Source organism: Pinus tabuliformis, chromosome J (assembly GCF_031772625.1).
Source record: "Pinus tabuliformis cultivar Carrire ecotype Pingquan chromosome J, CPIR1, whole genome shotgun sequence".
Taxonomy (NCBI): Eukaryota; Viridiplantae; Streptophyta; class Pinopsida; order Pinales; family Pinaceae; genus Pinus; species Pinus tabuliformis.
In genome coordinates, this window is record NC_142295.1 from 243,034,454 (window position 1) to 243,060,230 (window position 25,777).

At 41.5% G+C, this 25,777-nt stretch overlaps 1 protein-coding gene across 1 annotated transcript in view; it reads right to left on the bottom strand.

The window, feature by feature from the left end:
- Nucleotides 1-25,777, bottom strand: part of LOC149226658 (uncharacterized) — a 230,011-nt gene that overhangs the window by 175,329 nt on the left and 28,905 nt on the right. The window lies entirely within an intron of this gene.

Sequence of the window (25,777 nt, forward strand, 5' to 3'; positions counted from 1 at the left end):
GCTACTTTATTCCTGCTCAATGGAGTTTTGATTTTTAATTGCATGTTTGTATTTCAGATTGTGCATGCCATATTTTGCTGTAGCTAGTTCATGTTTTGATATTACACTGTAAAATTCTCTATTTAGAACACTACAGTGGTATCAAAGCATGTTCTTGGCCAGCTGTGGGCACGAGAACAGGTGATGACAGGGCCGTTTGGCAGAGCAGTATATAGACCCAGAGATAGAGGCAGAGGTAGAGAAAGGGGTCATGGTAGAGGGGACAAGCCCGAGTACTTTTTAGACACAAAGCTCGAAAACACTAGAGATTTCATGGGAGATCACTGTGGTGATGAGCAGCCTAGACAGGGTGGACGTGACCCCTTATTAGAGGAACTGGTGAGATCGAACCAACAAACATAGTTTTAAAACTCGAACTCGGACTCGGAACCGGCCGAGGATCAACTCCGACTCAGACTAGTTGATTCCAATGACTCGGACTTTGTAAAAAGTACATTAGATATTTAATTTTTTATGAAAACATATTTTTAAAGATTTTCATTCATGTTTCCAAACTCAAAGCTTTAGAATAATAGAGAGTAGACAACATATGATCAAAGTATTCTCGTGAATATATCTATTATATCAAAATGGCACCCAGCGCAATGTCCAATACATGTAATATATAGAGATCAGAACAAAAAAACATAACCAAGGAGACTCTAAATGGCTTCTACAACAAAACAATACAACTACAGGACTACAAGTCACTAATATAGAATACTATCTAGTGATCACTAGTCACTACTGCTAGACAAGGCAACATCATCTGGCTCAGACTCTGAATCGGAGTCAGACCTCCTCAATGCTACTCCAAAAGCCAACTCCAACTGCTCACAAACTCCTCACAAAGGCTCACACAAATGCAATGAGATAGTTGTGAGGTGTTGGAAATACTGAGAAGGGGGGTGAATCACTATTTCTTTTCAATTGTTGATTTTACCAATTAGATCACTTTTATTTAGAACACAAAATGAACAATAAGAATAAATGCTTTTATTAATTTCTTCTTTACAATAAATCAAGTACAATATATGTAGGGATCCAACCCTAGATGAAGACACCGATCTTCAATTCCCCAGGCTCCAACCTGTAATGTGCCAAGCACTGACTTGGACTTTCCAAGGCACCAACCTTGTCAATTTTGAGGCACCAACCTCAAGGGCTCCAACCCTATATCTGGTTCAGGCTCCAACCTGGTTTCTTGAGAACTCTGATCCTCTAGGGCTCCAACCCTATCCTCCAAGGCACCAACCTTGTCTTTTCAAGGCTCCAAGCTCTTGGGCTCCAACCCTTACTTTACTTCGTCAAGATGTATTTGGTCATACTTCACGGCTTCCGATCTTCAATCTCCTAGTCTCCACGTCATGTCATCAATGACGACCTTGTTCTTCACATAAAGGTGTCACCATTGCTCTTCATGTTACCCAAACAAAGCTTCTTCAAGGTCACCTCATGATGACTTCAATGCATTATGGTCTTCAATAATCTTTCCAAGATCAGCTTCTCTATGTTGCCCCAAGAATTCTCCAAGGGTGTCTTCAGATGGCTCCAAGAACAGCTGTTTCAAGGTGACTTCAACAAGTTTCTAGATCTGCTCAAGATATATGGTGGAGTATGCTTCTCAACATAAGTATATAGCCCAAAATGTCCTCAAAGGTTGCTCCAAGTACAGCTCAAAAATATTCCCAAGGAAGCTTCAAAATGTCTCTAATGGATGCTTCAAGGAACCCTTCAAAGTCAACTCCAAGGATTGTCTTCTCTCTAGCTTTGGTAGGTTATGCACAACAAAGCTACTCTAACAAGAACTTCAACAACTACTTCAAGGTCTATCTTCAAGATGGTTGCTTCAAGATTGCCTTTGATGGTGTTTTAACACAGCTGGTCTTCTTCTCCAAGTGTACAAATATCAGTGTCTTTAACTTCTCCAATATAATCTTCAGATCATAAATGCTTTAAGAGAAGTTTGCCAATCAACCTCTTAAAATGTTGATATTGTACAAAAACAATACAGTACTTTTGCAGAGAAGGATTAGGATCACAACGTTGTTCCAAAAGTAATCATAAATATTTGAAATGACTACAATGGGTCCTGATATTTAGTAACAAGTTCCAGCTTTGAGGCAAAGATTAAAACTCTGGGGCCACTGTTGATTGTCCACACGTTAAGCTACAGGTCTGAGGTAAAGTCTGTTCTTGAGGTCTGAAGCTTGAAGTAGGAGGAATCTATTGTTCCGAGCCTCTGCAATTGTGACTGTCCCAAGTAGAACCACGATCTGAAGTGGAAGAAAGACAATCCTTGCTTCCTTCTGCTATGTCCGAGCTTCTGAGCATAAGTCTCCTCCACAGGTAGACTACTCACATACCACAGGTCAAAGTCTTGTCCACAGGTCCGAGATATTATAAGAGACTTGTCTTGGCTGTAATATTGTAGTTCTCTTACTTAACTGAGCCCTCCAACAAATTTGAGCACTGGCCCTTCAAAGGTGTATTCGAGCTATATGTATGTCCCACTAGTCCGAAGTATGATCTTTCACAGAACTGTAGGTTCGAGGTTCTTCAACACTGGTGTTGGAATTCTCTGTCACGGGTTACTATCAAATTCCTTGTTTGATCTCAAATATACCCCAAATATTTCTTCAAAAATCCTTCTCAGTGTTGGAATTCTCTGTCACGGGTTTGTTGTAGTACTGTTTATCCCAACAATCAATCACGGAAAACCAAAACAGTGATTTGCCCAAACAATAATGTCTTCTCTGTCATCCTCGGCCTTTTGTGCTTTTAATCTGAGTTTTGCGCTCCTTCTCTGAAATGATCACTGAAATTGATGATAAGAAATGCAGTCTGAACTGTATATATATAGTGATTTCGCTTAAAATCTGAAGGGACACGTCTATTTGAAGGAGGCCGACATGAGAGGCCTAGCACAGGTTGGCTCAAGGACCATATTAATATTACTAACTTCAAAAATCAATATCTCCCAAATTATTTAGAGTTTCGGGCCAAGTAATAGCTCATTGGAAAGCTAAAAATATGCTCTAAAGGATGGTGAAGGTCTCATAGAGAAACTCTGCCTCTAAGGTAGTAAAAAATATTTTTTAATGTGATTGGTTATTTATTGGTGCAGAATTGGAGGCAGGGTCATTTGCCTGCTTCAACATGCCCTTGCCTTCTTCATCATAGGGTCACCATATCATAAATGATATGTCATCAAACATATGCTACATCATGTAGTCTTCCATTATTAGGATCACCAGAGGTAAGGTCATCAAGGATTATGACTTCACATTATCAGAGGTTTGTCATGTCATCATGTGTTTTTCATCAAGATCCTTGGAGGTAGGACATGTCATCATGTGTATGTCACATAAGTCATTAAGAGACATCAAGAGCTTCTAGATCATCAAGGTGTCTTGACATCTTTATCAAACATGAGTTATAGTCATCCTCTGGCATGTCAAGAATATTTGCCAATGCCAAATTGATATCAATGACAACCTAGATTAACATGAGGAAATATGGGGGGTCGGATCACCTTTATAGGCGTGGGAGAGGGGTAGAGGAGCTAGGAAATATTTTAAACAAAAAAAAAATGCTTTCAAGTCTGCCTAGCCCACCTTTTTTTTCCTTCCACTGAGGCTATCCAGTTTAAGTCAGGCTCGATCGCTCCAGCCATTTCGGTAATAGGCTAGTCACCGAACTGGATAATTGACCTAGTCGGTCCGGGCAAGTGTATGGCTCGGTCAACCAAGCCAAGTCCGAGTCAAACTAGCCTAGTTTTAAAATATTGCCAGCAAATGATGGGGATGATGAGACAAATGATGGAGCTCCAGTTACAAAACATGCATGGGGGACCCCAAGGAGGAGCCAATGATGGAGAAGGGGGCTCTCAGACAAGAGTGGAGAGCCACCACATACATCAATGCACAAACCAGCAACCCACTCATAAGTATGGCCAAACCAACAGATCTACCATGCCATGCTTTACTAAGGAGCCAGAGCATGAGAGAGGGGTTGATCACTTCACTAAGTTGATTAGATCCTTCGCGGATGGGATTGATGAGTATGAGGCGTTGGACCCCAGAGTCAAGAGGACCCTCACTTTTGTAGATTATTGTCATCTAAAGGAGAAGTACAAGGGGGATGGAACTTCATCCAGAGGAGGGCAACAGTACCAGAGTTGGGATAATCAAAATTTGGCAAGGAGGTGACATTTCCTAGTTTTGATGGGTCAGCCAGGAGTACAACGAGGGCTTAGGTTCAGAAGCTAGATACATATCTTAATATGAACCCAATGAGGGACACAAATTCCATCTGATTTGCCACGCTACATCTTGAGGAGGATGCACAGGAGTGGTGGTACCATGGGCTAATCACATTCAGGCATGCTTCCATCACTTCTTATACCAAATTCACTCGCAGGCTGGTGGATGTTGAAGAAAGTGTAACTAGGTTCGGTCTTCATAAATGTACTTTTGATATTTGTATTTATTCAAGAAAAGAAATATTATTTTTATAATATATGTCAATGAGTTTCTTGCTCATTGAAGTAGGTCAAGCACATGTTTAAGTGCTTCTAGGAAGTCAAAAGTCAAAGTATTTATGTAAGACCCTTAGAGGGCATGTTACACTATGTATAAAATAGTATAAAGGTCAAAGGAATACCTCCAAGCAAAGTCCAAGTCCTCTCCATGCAGCAACGTCCTCCAAATGAAGTAAAACGAAGAAAATAATGAAGAAATAGACAAGTCGGCCTAAGGATAGTTAGTCGGGCTCAAGTCGGCCTAAAGGAGGGACAGTCCTCTATATATAGAGGTTGTCCGCTCCCTCTCAACGTCCATCAATCAAGCTTTGAAATTAGTGAAGGTAGAAGTCAAGAAAGTGAAGGTAAAAGGAAAGTCTAAGGGTCTCCAAGACAAGCGAAGAAAGGAGGAAGAAGACCGAAGTGTAGGGGACTGTTTCTAGGGCTAGAAACAGTCACACGTGCGAAGAAAAGTAAGGCAAATCTGCGACATAACAGCAGCTAGAGAACAGTTCATGAATTATCATTGTTTGGGTGAGAAATCAAGTCTACAAGGCCTCCCAAGTCTAGCGAAGGAGCCTCTCTCTCTAGCAAAGGAAAAGAGCCCTAATTCTCTAGGGTTCCTACCACACGTAGCAAAACTAGGGTTGTTGTTCAGTTACACCAGTTTGCAAACCTATCTCAAGAAGAACCTCGTTGGATCAAGGGAAGGGTGTCTTCATGAGTGAAGATCATCTCTAAGTAAAGAGGAAGCATATCACATCAAGAATCTCACATAAGCAAGAACTATCTCTAGACAAAGATAGAAGAAGGAGGACAAAGTGTTGGGAAGCAAAGTGTCGGAAGGAGGAAGTCTATGTGCCGGAAACAAAGTGCAGAATAGAGGAAGGACTTGACTTGTGCTTGGAGGATATCATAGTCAAGGGTCTAGGGTTTGGCAGTGATCAATAAGAAGCTTCAATAAGACAAACTTACCAAAGGGTTTTCCTCTCTAAGAGAGAGAGGTTTTGGCCCTGGAAGAGAGCCGACATTTGTGTTCTTGTCTTTATGTTTTTGGTAACAGTTTGATGAAACATACACACTAATAATAAGAAGAAGATCAAGCTAAAATAATTGTAAAAGTGCTTCACAAATTGTTATCAAGTCAAGAAGAATCACACTACACCTAATTGCCCTAGATTCTTCGACAGTGGATAGGTTTGACTGGAAAGATTCAGAGTTGCACTTCATGGAGTTGGCTAACCTGACGCAGACAAGCAGCGTAGAGGCCTATATAGCTGAGTTCCAAAGACTCGCAATTATGGTCTTAAACATTTTAGAGGCGAGACTAATTATGTTGTTCGTAGAGGGGTTGGTCGAGCCACTGAGAGGATGGGTGCATGTGTACAAGCCAGTTTCATTGCAGGACACCATTAGTCGAGCTTGGGACACGCTAGATGTCGTTCCAAAGACGAGAGCTCCTTCACCCACTAGACCCACTTTCCCACAGAAAGGAAAGAACACTAGGCCTTCGCAAAAGTAGTGGACACGGAGAGGAGTGCTAGATCGAGACCAGGAGGGACCTTAGCAGGAGGAAATTGTGTTTCACATGCCAGGAGCCATGGACACCAGGGCATCGATGTGACAAGGGCAAGTCCCACTACATTGAGGTGTTTTCGGATAGTGAGGCTGAGGAGGAGGAGATAGAGTAGGACCCACACACAGGAGATGGGCGAACCTCAAGACACTGGAGGAGGAGGACCACCGCCTCCACCTACCAGAGGGGCGTTTCTACCCAATGGAGGGGTTATTGCTTAACTTCAAGGAGTTCTAAAGTATTTGACACTGAGGATTTGGGGCACTGTACAGGGGAAAAGAATGTCAGTGCTCATGGACAGTGGGGCTACCCACAATTTTATTGACGCGCAGTTGATTGAGAGGCGAGGCATTCAAATCGAGACATTTGAGGGATTTTCAATGTTGGTGCCGGGGGATAAAACCATGCAGTGTACGAGATATGTTCCCATCATGACAGTGACCATGGTAAACTACTCGATGACAGATAACTTCTTTGTGGTGGACGTTTCAGACACCAATGTAGTGATGGGAGTTCAGTGGTTGTATTCTTTGGGAAGTGTCACTACAGATTGGAAGAAGTTAGAGATAAAGTTCATGAGCCCGGACAGGAAGCTAGTGGTGTTGAGATGCATGTACTCATATCCACCTCAAAGAGTATCAGCGCACGGGATGGAGGCTAACTTGGGGCATCATGACATAGCTTTGGTTGTAGAGTTGAGGATTTCAGAGATAGGGGGACCAAAGCAACAAACACATCTGAACATATTGGTTGTCTTGGAGAAGCATTAGGCAGTATTTAGATAGATTCTACCAGGCAGACCACCGAACAGAGGATTCGAGCACACCATTGAGTTGGAGGAGGGAGTACATGCAGTCACTGTGATTCCCTATAGACATCCCAAGGCATATCGGGATGAGATTGAGAGAGCTATATGTGAAATTTTATCTATTGCAGCTACTGGAAATTATTCTTCTAACTGAAAATTTAATTATGTAGTTTATTTGCTATGGCAAACAATGAATAAAATGATAAATCACAACTGCAATTTTCACCATAAAAATAATGCGGAAAATAAAATACCAGAAACTGAGAAATTCTAATTTCTAGCACACATATAATAATTTTGACATAGTTATTTTTGGACAATTGTCCCTGGAAAAACCCAACTTGGGATAAATGGTGCAGCATATGAGGGTTTTATTATTAATTTTCAGCAACAATTCTAAGTACAATAATTTAGATGCTCAACTGACAATCTAATCTGAGGAAAATACTGGCAAGAATATCGTGAGAATTTTCCCTCACCCCACAACTATTTTCTTCCTCCAAAATTCCCTCCCTAGCCTCTGCGCCGAGCTCCCTGCATCACCCTCTGTGCAGAGCTTACGCTGGCCCTCTGAAACTTTCAGCCTTTCTTCCTTTCCCTCTCTCAAGAACTGAAAATCTTCCTCCCGGAATGTTGCTTCCCTTCTCTTCCACCTTCTACTCACCCTCTAGCTCTATGTTCTATGTTGAGCTGTTGCTACTGAGAAAATCAAACTGCTTCGGCAACTGAGTATCTGCACTGGTGTATTCTCCATCACCACATCAACTTCCTCTTATAATCCACTGTTGGAGCACTAACGACCAAGATTAAAATCAATGGCTAGGATAATCTTTGGATCGATCTATATGAGTTTCTAGATGATTCTCACCTTATCTCAATTAATACTGACTAATTAACCATATTCTCTAAGTTTAGACTTACGAAATAGTTAAAAATCAATTAATAATCTAATTGAGACACTTCTAGGGGAAATTTCTGGAAACGACTTATGGGTTTTGGAGATCTCATGTATTCTAGGCTTTTCACCAAATTTCGTGGCTAGAACACATCCAATGCTACAAAAATTAACACTCCCTCTTAGTGAGGAATGTGTTCTAGTGCTACTGCACAACCTGTAGTAGCTACCTGTCTCTAAACCATCTCCTGTCACGTTGTTGAGGTCTGGCCATCTGCTCACCAACCACTGCGCAACTCTGATATACATTGCATTTGTGTTGTTGCTGACACTTCCAACACTACATCTGCACTCATCTCCCTCTCATTTGTTGTTTCTGCAACTGCAACATCTGCAACTAAAAAGCATCCAAAATAGCCTGTCCCTGGTACTGAAACGGGTTCTCCACCTATTCTCTAAAATAGACGAACTTAGCTCTCCCTAGAGCTTTCGTGAGTATATCTGCAACCTGCTCTTCTGTGGGAACATATTGTAGCCGAACTACTCCACGTTGTACACAACCTCCGATGAAGTGACATTGAATATCGATGTGCTTCGACCTATCATGAAACACTGGATTCTTAGAGAGCTTTATGCAACTCTGATTGTCACAATAGACATTGGTCGCCTCCATCCTCTGCCTGAACAAGCCTACTAGCAGCTTTCGAAGCCATATAGCTTTGTATGTAGTTGTGATGGATGCCATATACTCTGCTTCTACAGAGCTCAGTGCTACTGAATTCTGCTTCCTGCTACACCAAGAAACCATCCCTGATCCAACACTGAAGCAGTACCCGGAGGTACTTTTCCTGTCCACTAAACTGCCTGCCCAATCTGCATCTGTGTACCCACAAAGTTTGACATCATCCCCTCGAGTATATCTCAACCCATACTTGACTATGCCGTGAATATACCTCAGAATATGCCTCGCTGCTGCCCAATGTACCCTCTTCGGCTCTACCATGAACTGACTAAGGGTATTGACTGCGAAGCAGATATCTAGCCTAGTGTTGACCAAATACATGAGAGACCCAATAAGTTGTCTATACAAGGTGGGGTCAACATCCTTGTCATCTGATGCATCTATCTTCTTCTAGTTGGTGATCATGGGCATGGACAATTGTCTGCAATCCTGCATTTTGAACCTCTTCAGAATATCTGTAGCATATCTCCCTTGCCCAAGGAAGGTCTCCCCATCCTTCTACCACACTTCCAATCCTAGGAAATAGTGCATCAACCCCAAATCCTTCATGTCAAATTCGACTGCCAAGTTTCTATTGCATTCCTCTATGAGCCCTGACGATCCTGTCAAAAAGAGATCATCCACATACAAAACTAGAATTAGTGGCACACCCTCTACCATCAAATAATAAAGGTTGGGAACTGCGTCACCCTTGACGAATCCCATCTGCTGCAAGTAGCTGTCAATACTACCATGCCATGTCCTAAGAGCCTGCTTGAGTCTGTATACAACTTTCTTCAATCTGCACACATGAGTGCACGTCTCATAAGTCTCAAAGCCCTTTGGTTGTTATGTACACTTATTCCTCTATCACCCCATTCAAGAAGGTTGTCTTGATGTCAATCTGGTGAATCATCCATCCCATCTGAGCTACTAGAGATATAACTGACCGGATAGAAGTCTATCTGGCAACTAGGGCGAAGGTCTCCTCATAATATATCCCTTATTTTAGTGCACACCCCTTTGCCATGAACCTAGCCTTGTACTTTTCAACACTATCATTTGCCGCATATTTGATCTTATAGATCCATATAAAACCTACAATTGATCTGTCTTTTGGCCTTGGCACTACCTCCCAAACATCATTCGTCATGATAGAGCTATACTCTTCTACCATGGAATCTACCCACACCTGATGCTGCACGGCCTCCTAAAAGTTGGAAGGTTCTGCAACCTGAGCCACCAATTCTTAGTACCTGTCAAGTTGCCTACGTTGTCTTTTGCTCGTCCTAGGAGTTCCAATAAACTCCTTTGTATCTCTCAATGTTTGAAGAACCTCTCTGCTGGCTCGACCACTAGTCATGTGAGGTTCTACCAACTCCTCCTCATCTTGTCTCTGTTGCTCCATCTGTTGAGAACTCCCCAGATTTCCTGCACCTGAGGAAATACTAGTACTGGTCACAATACTTGATCCGTGTGACTATCCTCCTGCTTGTCCCACTAGTTGCCCCTGTTGCTAGACCAAAGGAGCTTCTGCTAACTGATTCTGATCACCTGCAAGCATCACACGAGATCTTTTGAAAGCTCGGTCCTCCATGAAGTTCATGTCTCGCCTTACTACAATTTTCCTATTGCTAGGAATGTAGATTATGTATGCCTTTGAGGTTTCGCTGTACCCAATGGTAGTCTAATCCAGTTTGGTCCGTTTATCATCTGGCACGTGGCAATAAGCAATGCTACCAATAATTTTGAAGTGGCTAGCTTCTGGCTTCTTCCTTGTGAAGATTCCTTCTTGTGTTTTCTTCCCCAATGCTCTATAAGGAGTCCTGTTCTGAATGTATACTATCGTGTTACATGTTTCTTCCCATAGAAATCTGGGTACATCTTGGTCATATAACATAGCCTTTGCAGCTCCAACAATGGTTATGTTTTTCTACTTCGCTAAACCATTCTGCTATGGATTATATGGAGTTGTCCATTCTCTCTTGATACCTTCCTTGCACAGAAATCTATGAAGCCCTTATCAATATATTCCCCACCATTATCTGAGCAAAGCACCTTGATCTTCTTCCCTATCGCATTCTCCACGAAAGCTTTAAACTATATGAAATGATCGAAGGCTTCATCCTTAGTCTTCAAGAAGTAGATCCAAGTTTTCCTGGAATGGTCATCAATAAAGGTGGCGAAATATTCAGCACCGCTGAGAGCTCTAGTGCACATTGGGCCGCAAATATCTAAATGTATGAGTCCTAACATGCCATCACCTCTGCTGTCACTTCTTAGAAGTGCTTCCTTAGCATACTTCCCAAGTACGCATCCTATACACACATCATCATGTTTCGTGCCAAGTTCTGGAACCCCTGTTACCATTTCTCTGAGCATCCTCAGTGCTCCATCGTGTAGATGTCCCATTCTCCTACGCCATAACTCATTCAACTCCTTCCCACTACTATTGTCACTACCTATTAGTGCCATTGGAGAATTGATTTGTAACCGGTACAATTTGTTACTTCGAACTTCAATTTGTCTTACCTTTTTCCAGCTTGGGTGTTTGACATACACTTTCTTCCCTATGAAGTGAATATCATACCCCTTGCCCCGTAACTGGGATACTGAAATCAAGTTCATACCCAATCCTGGCACATGCAAAACATCTATAGCGTTGGTGCTTGCTCTTGACTCCCTCTGAAAATCTATAGTACCTCTCCCTACTAGAATACATTTCGTTTTGTTTCCCATAGTAATATGGAAGTCCATCTGCTCCTCTTTGTAGCTAGAGAAATGTTCTCTAACCCCTGTCATGTGAGTTGATGCTCCACTATCTATATACTAGACTCCCTGTGAAGCTAATCCTGCTAAGCAAGAAAATTCGTCCTCCAATCTAGAAGACAAATCTGAAGTCTCCTGAATGTTACTTTTGTCCATGGCTATGCTGAAAAATTTATAGTGTGTTATTCCTCTTTTCCACCCTGACGTTGGCTCTACTCTAGCGAACTGCTACAAAAACCCTTTGCGTCCAGCTAGAGATCTGCTCAACAAGAAAATCTGAGTTGCTCCCTCTGCCTCTGGAATCACTTGCTTTGGAAGAATCGAATTTTTCTGCCCCTCTCAGAAAAATCAGTCTTCCTCAAGCAATTCGGCCTCCTGGCAAAAAAGATTGCGTTGCCCCTTGGGAATTTCGACCTGCTGCCCACACTGAGCAGCGAAATTCCTTCTTTTCGCTTCTGAGCTCTCCGGCTGATCAATTGTGCTCTGATACCATGTGAAATTTTATCTATTGCAGCTACTGGAAATTATTCTTCTAACTGAAAATTTAATTATGTAGTTTATTTGCTATGACAAACAACAAATAAAATCACAATTGCAATTTTCACCATAAAAATACTACGGAAAATAAAATACTGGAAACTGAGAAATTATATCACACACACAACAATTTTGACACAGTTATTTTTGGACAATTTTCCCAGGAAAAACCCAACTTGGGAAAACCAGTGCAGCAGTTGAGGGTTTTATTATTAATCTTCAGCAACAATTTTAATTTTTGAGTACAATAACTCAGATGTTCAACTGGAAATCTAATCTGAGGAAAATACTGACAAAAACATCATGAGAATTTTCCCTCACCCCACAACTATTTTCTACCTCTGAAATTGCCTCCCTAGCCTCTGCACTGAGCTCCCTGCGTCACCCTTTGCGTAGAGCTTATGTTGGCCCTCTGCAAATTTCATCTTTCCTTCCTTTGCTTCTTCCGGGAATTGGAAATATTCCTCTTGGAATGCTGCTTCCCTCCTCTTCCACTTGCTACTCACCCTCTGGCTCTATCTTCTCTGTTGAGTTGCTGCTACTGAGAAAATCGAACTGCCTGGGCAACTGAATATCTGCATTGGTGTATTCTCCATCACCACATCAACTTCCTCTTATAATCCATTGTTGGAGCAGCAACGACCAAGATTAAACCTTAATAAATGGTTAGGATCATCTTTGGATCGATCTATGTAATTTCTAGATGATTCTCACTTTATCTCAATTAATATTGATTAATTAATCATATTCCCTAAGTTTAGACTTAGGAAATATTTAAAAATCGTTTAATAATCTAATCGAGACACTTCTAGGCGGAATTTCCAAAAAAGATTTCTGGGTTTTGGAGATCTCATATATTATAGCCTCTCCACCAAATTTCGTGGCTAGAACACACCCAACGCTACAAAAACTAACACTATATAGGAGTTGTTGAAGTTGGGGCACATCAGGCCTAGCTCGAGTCCTTTCACTTCTTCAGTGGTGTTGGTGAAGAAGAAGGATGGGACCCTTCGCATGTGCATAGACTACAGGGCCCTTAACAAGAAGACGTTGAAGAACAAGTATCCCATTCCACACATTGATGAGCATAGAGGAGCCAAGTACTTCTCTAAGATAGACTTGCGCTCGAGGTACCACCAGATCCGAGTGAGGGAGCAGGACATCCCCAAGACCGCCTTCCGCTGCCATTACGAACACTTCGAGTTCTTGGTGATGCATTTTCAGCTAACCAACGCACCAGCCACATTCCATTCTTGCATGAACCATGTGTTTTGTAAGCAATTACAGCGATATGTCCTTGTTTTTTCGATGACATTCTGATTTATAGCACGACATGGAAGGAGCACCTCCAACACTTAAAGGAGGTAATACGCATACTAGAGGAGCAACAATTGCATGCGAAAATGTCTAAGTGTGAGTTTGGACTGATAGAGATGTTATACCTTGGACATGTGATCGGGGAGTCTGGAGTATGGTTACACTAGGAGAAGATCAGGGCCATCTTGGATTGATCTACGCCCAGGATTGTAATGGAGTTGAGGGGATTCTTGGGCATATGCAAATATTACAGGAGGTTCATGAAGGGGTTTTCCCAGCTAGCAGCACACCTCACAAATTTCACAAAGGAGGGTTTTGAGTGGACAGATGCACAAGAGCCTTTGAGCGCCTCAAGAGGGTGATGAGCAGTTGCCCTGTCTTAGCCCTACCAGATTTCTCACAACCATTTGTTATGGAGTGTGATGCATCTGGAGAGGGAGTTGTGGCATTTCTAACGCGGGGGGGGCATCCTATAGCATTTGAGAGTAGGAATTTCCATCCACATGAGAGGTTGTACTCCATCTATGACAAGGAGATGTTGGCCATGATGCATGCGTTGGCTAAGTTTAGATAGTACTTGGTTGGAAATAGGTTCAAGGTGAAGACTGACCACAACAATCTTCGATTCTTCTTGGAGCAGTAGAACTTATAGGAGAGGTAGTAGAAATGGGTCAGTAAGATCCAAGCATATGACTTTGAGATCAAGTATGTCAAGGGAAAGCAGAACATAGTGGCTAATGCACTATCACGGAGGCTTGCGACACTCTCTTTGATGGATATCACCCAGGATTGGAAGGTGCAACTATTGGTGGAGTACTCCAAGGATCGACAGGCATGTGAGATATTAGATGGTACTCATGGGGATGATAGGTACTGGGTGATGGATGACGCTATTTATTACAAAGACAACATCTATTTGGTACCGGGATCACAGTTGAGGGGGAATAATTTTCACGCAGCTCATGATTCACCATTGGCAGGGCACCAAGGGTTCCTAAAGGCTTACAGGGCCATTCGGGAGTGTTTCACTTGGAGAGGTCTTAAAGAGGATGTCTTGAAGCATGTTCGAGAGTGTGATGTCTGCCAGAGGAAAAAGGGGGAGAACATTCATCTGGCGGATTTGCTACAACCTCTTCCTGTTTCCAAGAGGAAATGGGAGAGTATACCGATGGACTTCATCACTGGGTTGCCAGCAATATAAGGGTGAGATTGCATCTATGTGGTGGTTGACAGATTGACAAAATTCGCCCACTTCTTCGTCATTCCAGCCAAATACTCAGCCTCATAGGTGGGCAAGTTATTTTTCAGAGAGGTGTTCAAGCTGCATGGGCTGCCCAAGACAATTTTTAGTGACTAGGACAACAAATTTATGGGAGGATTTTGGTAGGAGTTGTTTCGCCTTGTAGGCATAAAGCATACCCCTAGCACAAGCTACCACCTCCAAACAAATAGGCAGACGAAGATGTGAACAAGTGGTTGGAGAGCTACCTGTGCAACTATGTGACCAAGCAATAGAGAGCATGGGTAAAGTGGTTGCACCTTGGGGAGTATTGCTACAACACCATGTATCACATGTCCATAGGTATGTCACCCTTTCGTGCTCTATATGGTTATGATGCACTAACTTTTGTTGACATGGTCTTTGGAGACAGTTGGGCCCCAGGGGCGAAGGATTGGATATAGGAGAGCTAAGACATCCTTAGAGCTCTCAAGGATAACTTGCACACTGCCCAGAACCAACAGAAGTTGTATGCAAACAGGGGAAGAGTAGAGAGGCAATTTGAGGTGGGGGACTTGGTTTTTTGAGACTTCAGCCATATAAGCAGTCCACGCTGAAGTAGAAGGGAGTTGAAAAGCTCAAACCATGCTTCTATGGACCATACAGGGTGACCAAGAGGGTAGGAGAGGTAGCGTATGAGCTGGAGCTTCCACCAGGAAGCAAGGTGCACAACGTTTTTCATGTTTCATGCCTGAAAAAGGCTTTGGGGCAGCAGGTGACAGCTACTACAAAGCTACCACCCCTGGATGATGAGGGGCACTTGGTTTTGACATCGGAGGCTATCTTGCAGGAGAGGGAAAGGAAGCTTAGGAGTAGGACTATTAGGGAATTCCTTGTGAGATGGAAAGACTTGCCATATAAGGATGTCGAATGGGAGGGAGAGAAAATTTTGCAACATCCAACACTTTAGTTGATGAGGACAAGAAACATTTGGAAGGGGAGGACTATCATGTCCCTAACGAATAAATCTGGCTAAGCTGAATTCCCAATTTTGCAATTTTGATACTTGTTAAGTATTTTGGCGTTGGACTTAGGAGAAAAGGGGTTAGGAAGCTTAAATTAATTTTTGCGAAAGAAAGGAAGGCCGCCTTATAAGAAAATGAAAAATTAAAAGGTTGGTTGGTTGTGGTGGCCACACAAAGAGGGAAATCGAACTCTTAGGAGGAATTTGATCCACAAGGAGGGAAATGCACAAGGGGGTTCGAATTAGTAGGGCCCATAAGGAAGAGAAGGGGCAATAACTATAAAAAGGAAAAGCAAGCTCATTTTGGGGGTTCCTTGATTGTGCATCTTAAATTGAGAGTTCACTTGAGCTATTTAGCCAAGTTAAGTAGTGTTGTTTAGAACAGGGATTTCCAAGTGGAAAATCCCAACTCTCTTTCGGTGAACTAAGAGTGTCACCCTAGGACAGATTCTTGAGCTGATTGGAGAATTCATTGTTGATTACTGTAAGCCTGTTCAACCATTTTCTCAGCTAGTTCAAGCTTCCAGGGGGACGCAAGGCCAGAAATTGGTACCACTGAGTTGAGGGGTTTACAGGGTAGTTTAAGCTAGAGAATTTGGAGAAATAATCCATGGGGGAGGACAAGGTTTTGAGGTAAGTTGCAGAGCTGGAAACCACTACTACAAGGAGAGCCAAATTCATCCTTCCTAAGACCTGAGCAGTAGTTTCTGGGCGGAAATACGTGGGCCAGAATTGCAGAAAGGGAAAGCTAATTTGGGCAGGGATTTTGGCCTAAATTTCCGAGGGGGAATTTCAGAGTTTTTCCATCCATTTGGAGGGAGGAATCAGGAGTAAACCAACAGCTACTCACTAGGTGGGACGCAAAAACAGTGAAAGAAGAATTCACACCAATTTTGGGTAATTTTGAGAGGTCGAAATTAGCCCAAAACATTTTTGGGTCTTGTTGGTCTGGTATCAAGAATCTTATCTCTAATTTTGCAGAATTTTTGGAGGAGTTTTGAGGCCCCAAATCATAGGTTGCCTCCAGCAGCAGTTGCAAAAATTTCTGGATAAAACGCACAGCCAAAGTTACCCACTTTCGAGGGGAGAAATTCACTTGCTTTCACCTGGGTATTGCTTACTTGCTATAGCAAGCCCAAGTGCACACAATCCATCCCATTGTACCCATATTTTGAATGGAAATTTAACAAAATGGCTCATCTACTTTATTCCTGCTCAATGGAGTTTTGATTTTTAATTGCATGTTTGTATTTCAGATTGTGCATGCCATATTTTGTTGTAGCTAGTTCATGTTTTGATATTACACTGTAAAATTCTCTAGTTAGAACATTATAGAGCGAGACACAAGAAATCAATAAAACCACTTTGAAATGCACAGTCATTCCTCCTATAGTGTATAGCTTCCAGAATTGGCAAAGGCAATAAAATATGGGCTCAGGAATTCATTAGAGAGTACACATGTAGCAGTAGAGATCCTTCTGAGAATTGTGTCGGGGAAAAACTTGAAACATTTTCCATTCTCAGAAGTTTTTGGGACTAAAAACAATATTTGAATGATTTTCATATATGATTCCAGGTGATATGATACAAACCACTTGGAGTTCACATCGATGAGGGTTGATGAAGAAATTGATGATCCATTCTTATCCTGGGATATTGTTTACAATAAGAATGAAAGAGGCATTTGTAAAGCTTCAAAATAAAATGAAATATCAAAGTTATTCTAAGTGGACAGTAATCATCTTTGCCCAATCAACTATGAAATATTTATACAATGAGTTTGATAACATATAAAATGGATAAATTACAGATATAAGACATATTTGGAATAAGTCCATTGGGAATTTGAGATTGAATATAATCATTGAGCAGTCACAACAATGCCAATACTCACACAAAAACACAAGAAGGATGTAAGTACTCAGAAAAGAGATTGTCGAAATGTATGCTCTATATTCTATATTGTAGTAGGTATTTTTAGAAGTACAAATTGATGTAGTTTGGTTATCTTTGAACAAGTTTATTGGGCCAATAAAATAAAATATAAAGTTAGTTAAGCAATCTTTATTGACCAAGTCATTTTTTCTGAGGTAAACCTTGCTAGGAAACCTAAGGATAGCATCCCAAGTAAATCCATTGGTGTATGCTAGTGCAGCTAACCAAAGGGGATTCAAGCCAGACACCTACTAGCACGAAACTAGCAAAATGCCCAACAACAGTTATGACAACCAACTGAGCTAATCCCTTGAGCTATTGACCAAGTCACCTATGAGATATTTACAATGAATTAGGTGAGGCTATGGTGGAGGAGTATGCCTCTATCATTAAGAGCAAAGTCTGGGAAGTGGTGCCTAGGCTTGAAGGCAAGTCAGTAGTGACTTCCATATGGAATTCAACAGTACGGTTGCCTCGAAATTTGTGCCCTTGCTATTGTCCCTCTTCCTCGATTTCTGTGTTGTCCCTCTTTCTCGATTTCTGTGCCTTTCTCCTGTTGTACGATTTTGCCTTGGGATGCGTGTCAATAAATGTTGCTGCCCAGATTTGTTGAAATGTCTTCTTGCTGCTCTCCTTCACTTCGTCACTATTCAGAAATTTTCTCCTTGCTCTCTCTTCTCTTTTTCTCAAATGCTCATGAAAGAATGAATTGATCTTTTCCTCTTCTCCTCCTTTTATTCTCTAAATGACCTTTTGGGTTACCTTAAGATCTAATGGCTGAGATTCATTTAGATCTAGGCATGAGAATAAATGTGCATTTAATTCTCACTTTCTATTTTTTAACTCACCCATTTAAATAAAGACCCACTTAGCCTTTTATTTCCATAGTCACTTTTTCACTTTCTAATTATTCATTGACTTTAATAAAGTCACCTTTAAATTAGAATGTAACTTTACCACTTATAAAGTCACTTTTAAATTAGAATGTAACTTTACCACTTATAAAGTCATTTTTAAATTAGAATGTAACTTTACCACTTATAAAGTCACTTTAGAAGAAAAGTACAAATAATTTTGGACACTTTTCCCTAAGCCAAAGATCAAAGCCTTAGGGAACCACTTATCCTCTGGTACCCAAATTTTAACACTCCCTATTACTGAGGAAAGTTTTCCTCAACACTCCCATCTTGTCTCTGAAGTAGACATGCTTGCCTCGTGGTAAGGCTTTGGTGAAAATGTCCGCTACCTGCTCATTTGTGGAAATGTACTCAAGCTTGACAGCTCCCTTTTGGACATAGTCTCTAATGAAGTGATACTTGATCTCAATATGCTTTGACCTCTCATGAAAAAGTAGATTCTCCATGAGTTTTATGCAACTCTAATTATCACAGTAAATTACTGAAGGTCTCAATGCCTGACCAAATAAACCAAACAACATCTTGCGAAGCCATATGGCCTCACAACTAGCCAAACTAGCAACCATATACTCCGCCTCAGCTGAGCTCAATGCAACTGACTATTGTTTCTCGCTGATCCACAACACAACTGCCGAACCCAACCCAAAACAACACCCGGAAGCACTCTTCCTATTTGAAGCACAACCTGCCCAATCTGAATCCGTGTACCCTGCTAGTCTCACTCCATCACCCTGTCTATAATCCAGACCAAAATCCACAGTCCCCTGCAAATAACAAAGAATGTGTTTTGCAGCCACCCAGTGCACTCTCCTGGGCTCACACATGAACTGACTCGTAGTGTTAACTACAAAACATATATCTGGTCGAGTGTTGACCAAATACATCAAACAACCAATCAGCTGTCTGTATAGAGTAGGATCCACCAACTCGGGATAAAAAACGTGAAGCTTCTTCCAGTTAGTGATCATAGGTGTAGACATGGGTTTGCAGTCCTCCATGTGAAATCTGCTAAGAATATCCACAATGTACTTCCCTTGTCCCAGGAAGAAATGCCCCTCCTCCTGCCACACCTCCAATCCCAGCAAATAATGCATCAAGCCAATATCCTTCATCTCAAAATCTGAAGCAAGATCTCTCTTGCAGCCCTCAATGAGTCTCTCTACACTAGTGATGATCAAGTCATCAACATACAACACCAGAACGAGAGGCTCCTCCCACCACAATGAAGTATAGGTTCGGATCAGCCTCACTCTTTGTGAAACCCAACTACTGCAAGTATGTATCAATCCTCGAGTACCAAGCTCTTGGAGCTTGCTTCAGGCCATAGAGTGCTTTTTTCAATCTGCATACATGGGACTCCTTCCCATGCACCTCAAAGCCCTGTGGCTGCTCAATATAAACCTCCTCCTTAATGAAGCCATTGAGAAATGCGGTTTTCACATCCATCTGGTGGATCTTCCAACCCATATCTGCTACAATCGATATAATGGAGCAAATAGATGTATACTGAGCTACGGGAGTGAAGGTCTCCTCGTAGTCAACTCCCTCTACCTGTGAAGAACCCTCTCGCCACAAATCGAACTTTGAACTTCTCGATGCTGCCATCTGCAGCATGCTTTATCTTGTAGAGCCATCTGGAAGTAACAACTGATTTACCTACAGGCCTCGGTACTACCTCCCAAACATCGTTCTTCATAATAGAAAAATATTCCTCCATCATGGCCTCTCTCCAGACCTGCTAGCTGGCTGCCTCCTCATAACTAGAAGGCTCGGAGTCAACAATGCTTGTTACCAATGCCATGTAACTACAAAACCGCTCAGGTGGTTTACTCTCTCTAACCTATCTCTTTGGCCCAGCGACTGATGTGAATTCGCACAAGGTACCTTGAAGCCACTTGGGCTTCCTCTTCCCTGAGCATACTTCTCCCATCGGAGTGAAAGAATCCTCATCATCATCAGAAGCCTGAACTCCTGAAGGCCTGCCAACTAACCTCATGCCTGAATCTGTGCCTGTAGATGCTGAAGTACCATGTGAACTGTCCATTAGTGGACTACCTTGTGAACTGCTCTGTGGACTACCCTGCATGCTGCCCGAAGAACCACCCACCTGACTCTAAGAGCCACTGCTCACTGATGGACCTGACACTGTAATCGATGTACCTCCTGATCCCTGACCACTAGATCCCTGTGACTGACTCAGCTGCTCCTGAGGGTCTAGTGACTCTAGATACTCTAACTCCCGTGACCTCCTGAAAGCTCTCTCCTCCTCGAACTTCACATCCCGCCTAACAACCACTTTCCTCTGCACAGGAATATAAATCCGATAAGCTTTCGAGGTCTCACTATAACCCACAAAGATGCCCTTGTCTGCAGTGGGCTCTAGCTTGGTCCTGTTCTCCTTGGGGACATAGGAATATGTAAGGCACCCAAAGATACGAAAGTGCCCAACATCAGGCTTTTTCCCAGAAAAAAGCCTCCTCAGGAGTCGCATTCCCCAAGGTATGATGTGTACTCTTGTTCTGTAAGTACACAGCAGTGTTGTAGGCCTTTGCCCACAAAAATAAAGGTAACCCCTGATCATGAAGCATGGCTTTGGCAGCCCCTGCAATGGATCTATCCTTCCTCTTTGCAACCCTATTGTGCTGGGGATAGTAAGGAACTGTGAACTCCCTCCTAATGCCCGCCTCAGCACAAAAATCAACAAACTCACCAAGGGTATACTCCCCTCCATTGTCAGACCTAAGGACCTTGATATTCCTACCTATCTGGGTCTCCACAAGAGCTTTGAACTCTTGAAACCGCTTGAAAACCTCACTCTTGGTCTTCAAGAAATAAATCCAGGTCTTCCTGGAGTGGTCATCAATGAATAAAACATAGTACTCATAGCCACTCAAGGATACATGAGACATCCAACCACTGGCATTGGTATGAATCAAGTCAAGGATCCCGGTCGCTCTGTTGTCGCTGCTGGGAAAAGGGGATCTGGCAAACTTCCCCATAGCACATCCTCTACATACATCAAGGTGATCAAAACTGAAATCTAGCACACTAGTGGTGATCTCCCGCAATGTACTCAAGGCCCCATGATACATGTGCCCCATCCTGCAGTGCCAAATTTCACACAACTCTGAACTACTAGATCTGTTGTCATTCCTGTCTTCGATGCTGCTACTCAATGCCATCATGGGCTGGAATGAAAACTTGTACACCTTGGCATGGCGCACACTAATCTCTCTAGCTGAAGAAGCTGGAGTTCCCCTAGGATATATAAGCACCTGCCCTCTCCTAAACAACATATCATACCCTCTGTCCTCAAGTGCTGAGACGGATATCAGGTTCTTCTTCATTCCAAGCACATATAGAACATCTGACACTTTCAAGGGAGGTTTGGGTCCCCTATCAAATGTCAATGTCCCCACACCGACTGCTCTAACAATGATGTCATCACCAAGTACTACCTCCATATCAGTATCACCCTCTGAAAGCTCTAAGAAGTACTCTCTGACTCCTGTCATGTGGCGGGAAGCGCCACTATCAACATACCAAATGCTAGAAGATGCTCTGCTAGTAGCGGGGAATGCACACTCCCTCTGAACCTGTATGGCAGGTGATCCTGCACTAGTGGCCTCACAAGCTATGAACCCAAACTCTCGATCAAAGCTCTCTGAGAAGCTCTCTATCTTTGCAGAAGCTGACATGGGTTTGTCTTTCCCTTTCTTGTTCTTCTTCTTCGGATACACAAAAGCATAGTGTCCCAACTTTTGACAATTCCAACATTTGACTTTGGAATAGTCCTTCTCCTTGTTTTGCTGCTTGCCTTTACCTTTGCCTTTGCCTCCACTGTTGGAAGCTTGCTTCTTTGCTCTGCCCTTCTTGCCTCTTGCTAACAATGCCACATTGTCACCCTCCTCCACCTATTTCGTTGCCCCAAGATGGTTATTTCTGATCTCATTCTAAATGCAATCATCCCACAACCTCTCCCAATCAGGAAGGTTTTCCCGTGCAACAATGCCATCCACAAAATTCTCCCAAGTCTTGGGAAGACCATTCAAAGCAATCCTCACCAACTCAGTGGGTGCAATGATCTCACCTACGGCTGCCAACTCATCTCTCACTGAAGCGATCTTTGTGAAGTATGTTGTATAATTGTCAGTGTTAGCCATTTTAGTGGCCTTCAGTTTCTCCTTTAGGACCATTTTTATGTTTTCATTTGAGCTCTGGTAAAGATTGATTAAAGTTGTCCACATCTCATGTGCATAAGTCTTTCCTCTCACATGAGGAATGACATGATCTTTGATTTCTTCCAGAATCAAACTTTTTGCCTTAGCATTCTTTTTGTTAAACTCTGCCAACCAGTGTTGCGGGGGAGCGCCCCCCCCCCCCTCGCTCCCGCTCCCGATCCGCGCTCCGGGCGGGAGCGGGTCGGGAGCGCGCTCCCGAAATCGCTCCCGATTTCGGGAGCGCGCTCCCTAAAAAAAAATTCGCTCCCTGCCTTTTCGGGAGCATTTTCGGGAGCGTTTTGCCTTTTTTGCATTTTTTTTTTTGTAGTAATGTTCGAAATGCAAATTTTTTTTAAAGAAACAAATAGTTTTTGAGTGGGGCAACTTAATGATCAAGTCTAGGCCCTAGTATTGATATGCTATTCATGGTAATGTTAAATTCTTAAAGTAAAAGTGACATTTTCTTTAATTTTCATTTTCATCCTTTTACTTAAATTTTTAACATTACCATGAAATGACTCAGGATGTTTGAGAGTGGTTTCGTCCTCATTGGATTTCATATGGAGAAAGTAGAATTTTAGATTTCATTCAAAATCCAGCAGACTTATCAGTTTTTCAGGATTTCAGGATTGGGGGATTGCAATGTTTCCATTGAATTTTGTCATGTATTAGGGTATGGAACTCATATTTAATCAAGAGTACCAATCCCTCTATGTACCTTGATGTTAGTGACATTGGTTGTCGAACTCCTCTATCATGACCCTTCTAAAAATGTACGCATCACTCAAACAAAATCTTGACTTGACATGCTATGCTTTTTCTATCTTATGTTAATGCTTAGAGGGTGATATTAATGACAAAGATCCCTATACAGATACAAAGGTAATGACAAAGATACCTCTGGATATTAATGCTTGGAGGGTGATATTAATAACAAAGATCCTGATTTTGCAACAAGACTAAAAAATTAGACATTTCTCGTGGTGGCAAGAGGCCCAAGCATAAGAAATAGATAATAGATTTACTTCTCTTCTCTAGTTTCTAGTAGCTTTTATAACTATTGACTCTTTCATATTTATTATGATATTTTTTTAAACAATATATGACAATTTAAGTTTGAAGTTGGCAATTATAACTCATTAGTAATGAATTATGAATATGATGCTTCATGAAAGTTGAAAGTTGTTTCATTTCGTTTCATTTTATAACATTTCATTTCATGTTAGATATTATTTGTTGTAATGGTTACACTTAGCTTACAAGTACAACTTTGGTGATCAATGATGATAAATGTTATATATTGAATTTTGAAAGCTTGAAACTTTAAGATTGATGAATCATGAGACTCAATATGGTGTATGTTACTATGTTACTAACTTGCGGACGTGGTTGATGAAGATTATAACTTCTAGATGATTGTTGTTATATGGTTCAATCTATGCTTTTTTATGTTTTTTATATCTAATTCATCATTCTACATGTTTTTGTTGACATATATGTATCAAAAATTAAAAAATATAAAAAATATATATATTTTTAAAAAATCGCTCCGGGATTCGCTCCCAAACCGGGAGCTTCTGAAAATGGTCGCTCCCGCTCCCGCTTTCGCTCCCGCTCCCAAGTAACACTGCTGCCAACTGTACAGGGTCAACAGGTACTACTACTGGGTTCTATGTGGTATTTACCATAATGCCCCAGACTTCTGCTTCCTCAAAGATGCTCCGGATTCTCTCCTTCCATGCACTGTAGTTGTTCTGCCCATCCAACTTGTCTTCAACTCTCAAACCCAAAGACATGTTTCACTGACCCACCAAACTAAAATTTTCAAATCTGTGGTAAAGGATTATGTTTTCTGTGTAAAATCAATTTGCTGTAATTTTCACTTTGTTGTCCCAAACTACACTTTTCAGCCAACCAAGCCCTGATACCATGAAAAATTTCAACCCCCACTTCGGTTATCTGTTTTCCTTATCACTCCATGCATTTAGTTTTAAATCCAAGCATGATAAAAATTCTAAAATCTGGAAATGACAATATTTTTCTGAAAACACAAATTTAGAGATTTCACAACTGCTGAAATTACATAAATAAAACACAGCAAAATTATGACAGCCACACAGAAAATAACACTGATTTTTTGTCAATGTGACCCTGGAAAAACCCCTACAACTCTTGGGGAAAACCAGTTTGAGAGCTCTTCTTTATTTCTAAAAATGCTTTTACAGAGAAACTGAAATACACAGTAAAAATTCCAACCACAAATTACAACTTATCTCGATTTCTATGCTTGAACTCGAAAATCGTGTCAATCAGGAAAAAGCCAAAACAAAAATTTTTACAACAACAAAATAGCATTAAATTATGTACGGCTTGCCTCGAAAAACGTGCCCATAACTTGTACGGACCGTACCGATTTCAGCAGTATGGATGCCTCTAAATTCATGCCCTTGCTGCTATCCCTCTTCCTCGATTTCTGTGTTATCCCTCTTCCTCGATATCTGTGCCTTTCTCCTGCTGTACGATTTTGCCTTGAGATGTGTGCCAATAAATGTTGCTGCCCAGATTTGCTGAAATGTCTTCTTGCTGCTCTCCTTCACTTCCTTACTACTCAGAAATTTTGTCTTTACTCTCTCTGTTCTTTCTCTCAAATGCTCATGAAAGAATGAATTGATATTTTCCTCCTCTTTTCCTTCTATTTTCTAAATGACCTTTTGGGTTACCCTAAGATCTAATGGTTGAGATCCATTTAGATCTAGGTATGAGAATAAATGTGCATTTAATTCTCACTTTCTATTTTTTAACTCACCCACTTAAATAAAGACCCACTTAGCCTTTTATTTCCATAGTCACTTATTCACTTTCTAATTCTTCATTGACTTTAATAAAGTCACCTTTAAATTAGAATGTAACTTTACCACTTATAAAGTCACTTTTAAATTAGAATGTAACTTTACCACTTATAAAGTCACTTTAGGAGAAAAGTACAAATAAATTTAGACACTTTTCCCTAGGCCAAAGATCAAAGCCTTAGGGAACCACTTGCCCTCTGGTACCCAAATTTTAACAATTTAATGGGTGAGTTAAAAAATAGAAAGTGAGAATTAAATGCACATTTATTCTCATCCTTTGATCTAAATGAATCTGAGCTATTAGATCTTAGGATTGCCCAAAAGTCATTTAGGAAAACAAAAGGGGGAAAAGAAAGGAGAGATTGCATTCATTCTTCATGAGCAAATTGGAGAAAGGAAGCTGAGAGCTAGAGAAAAGTTCTGAAGGAG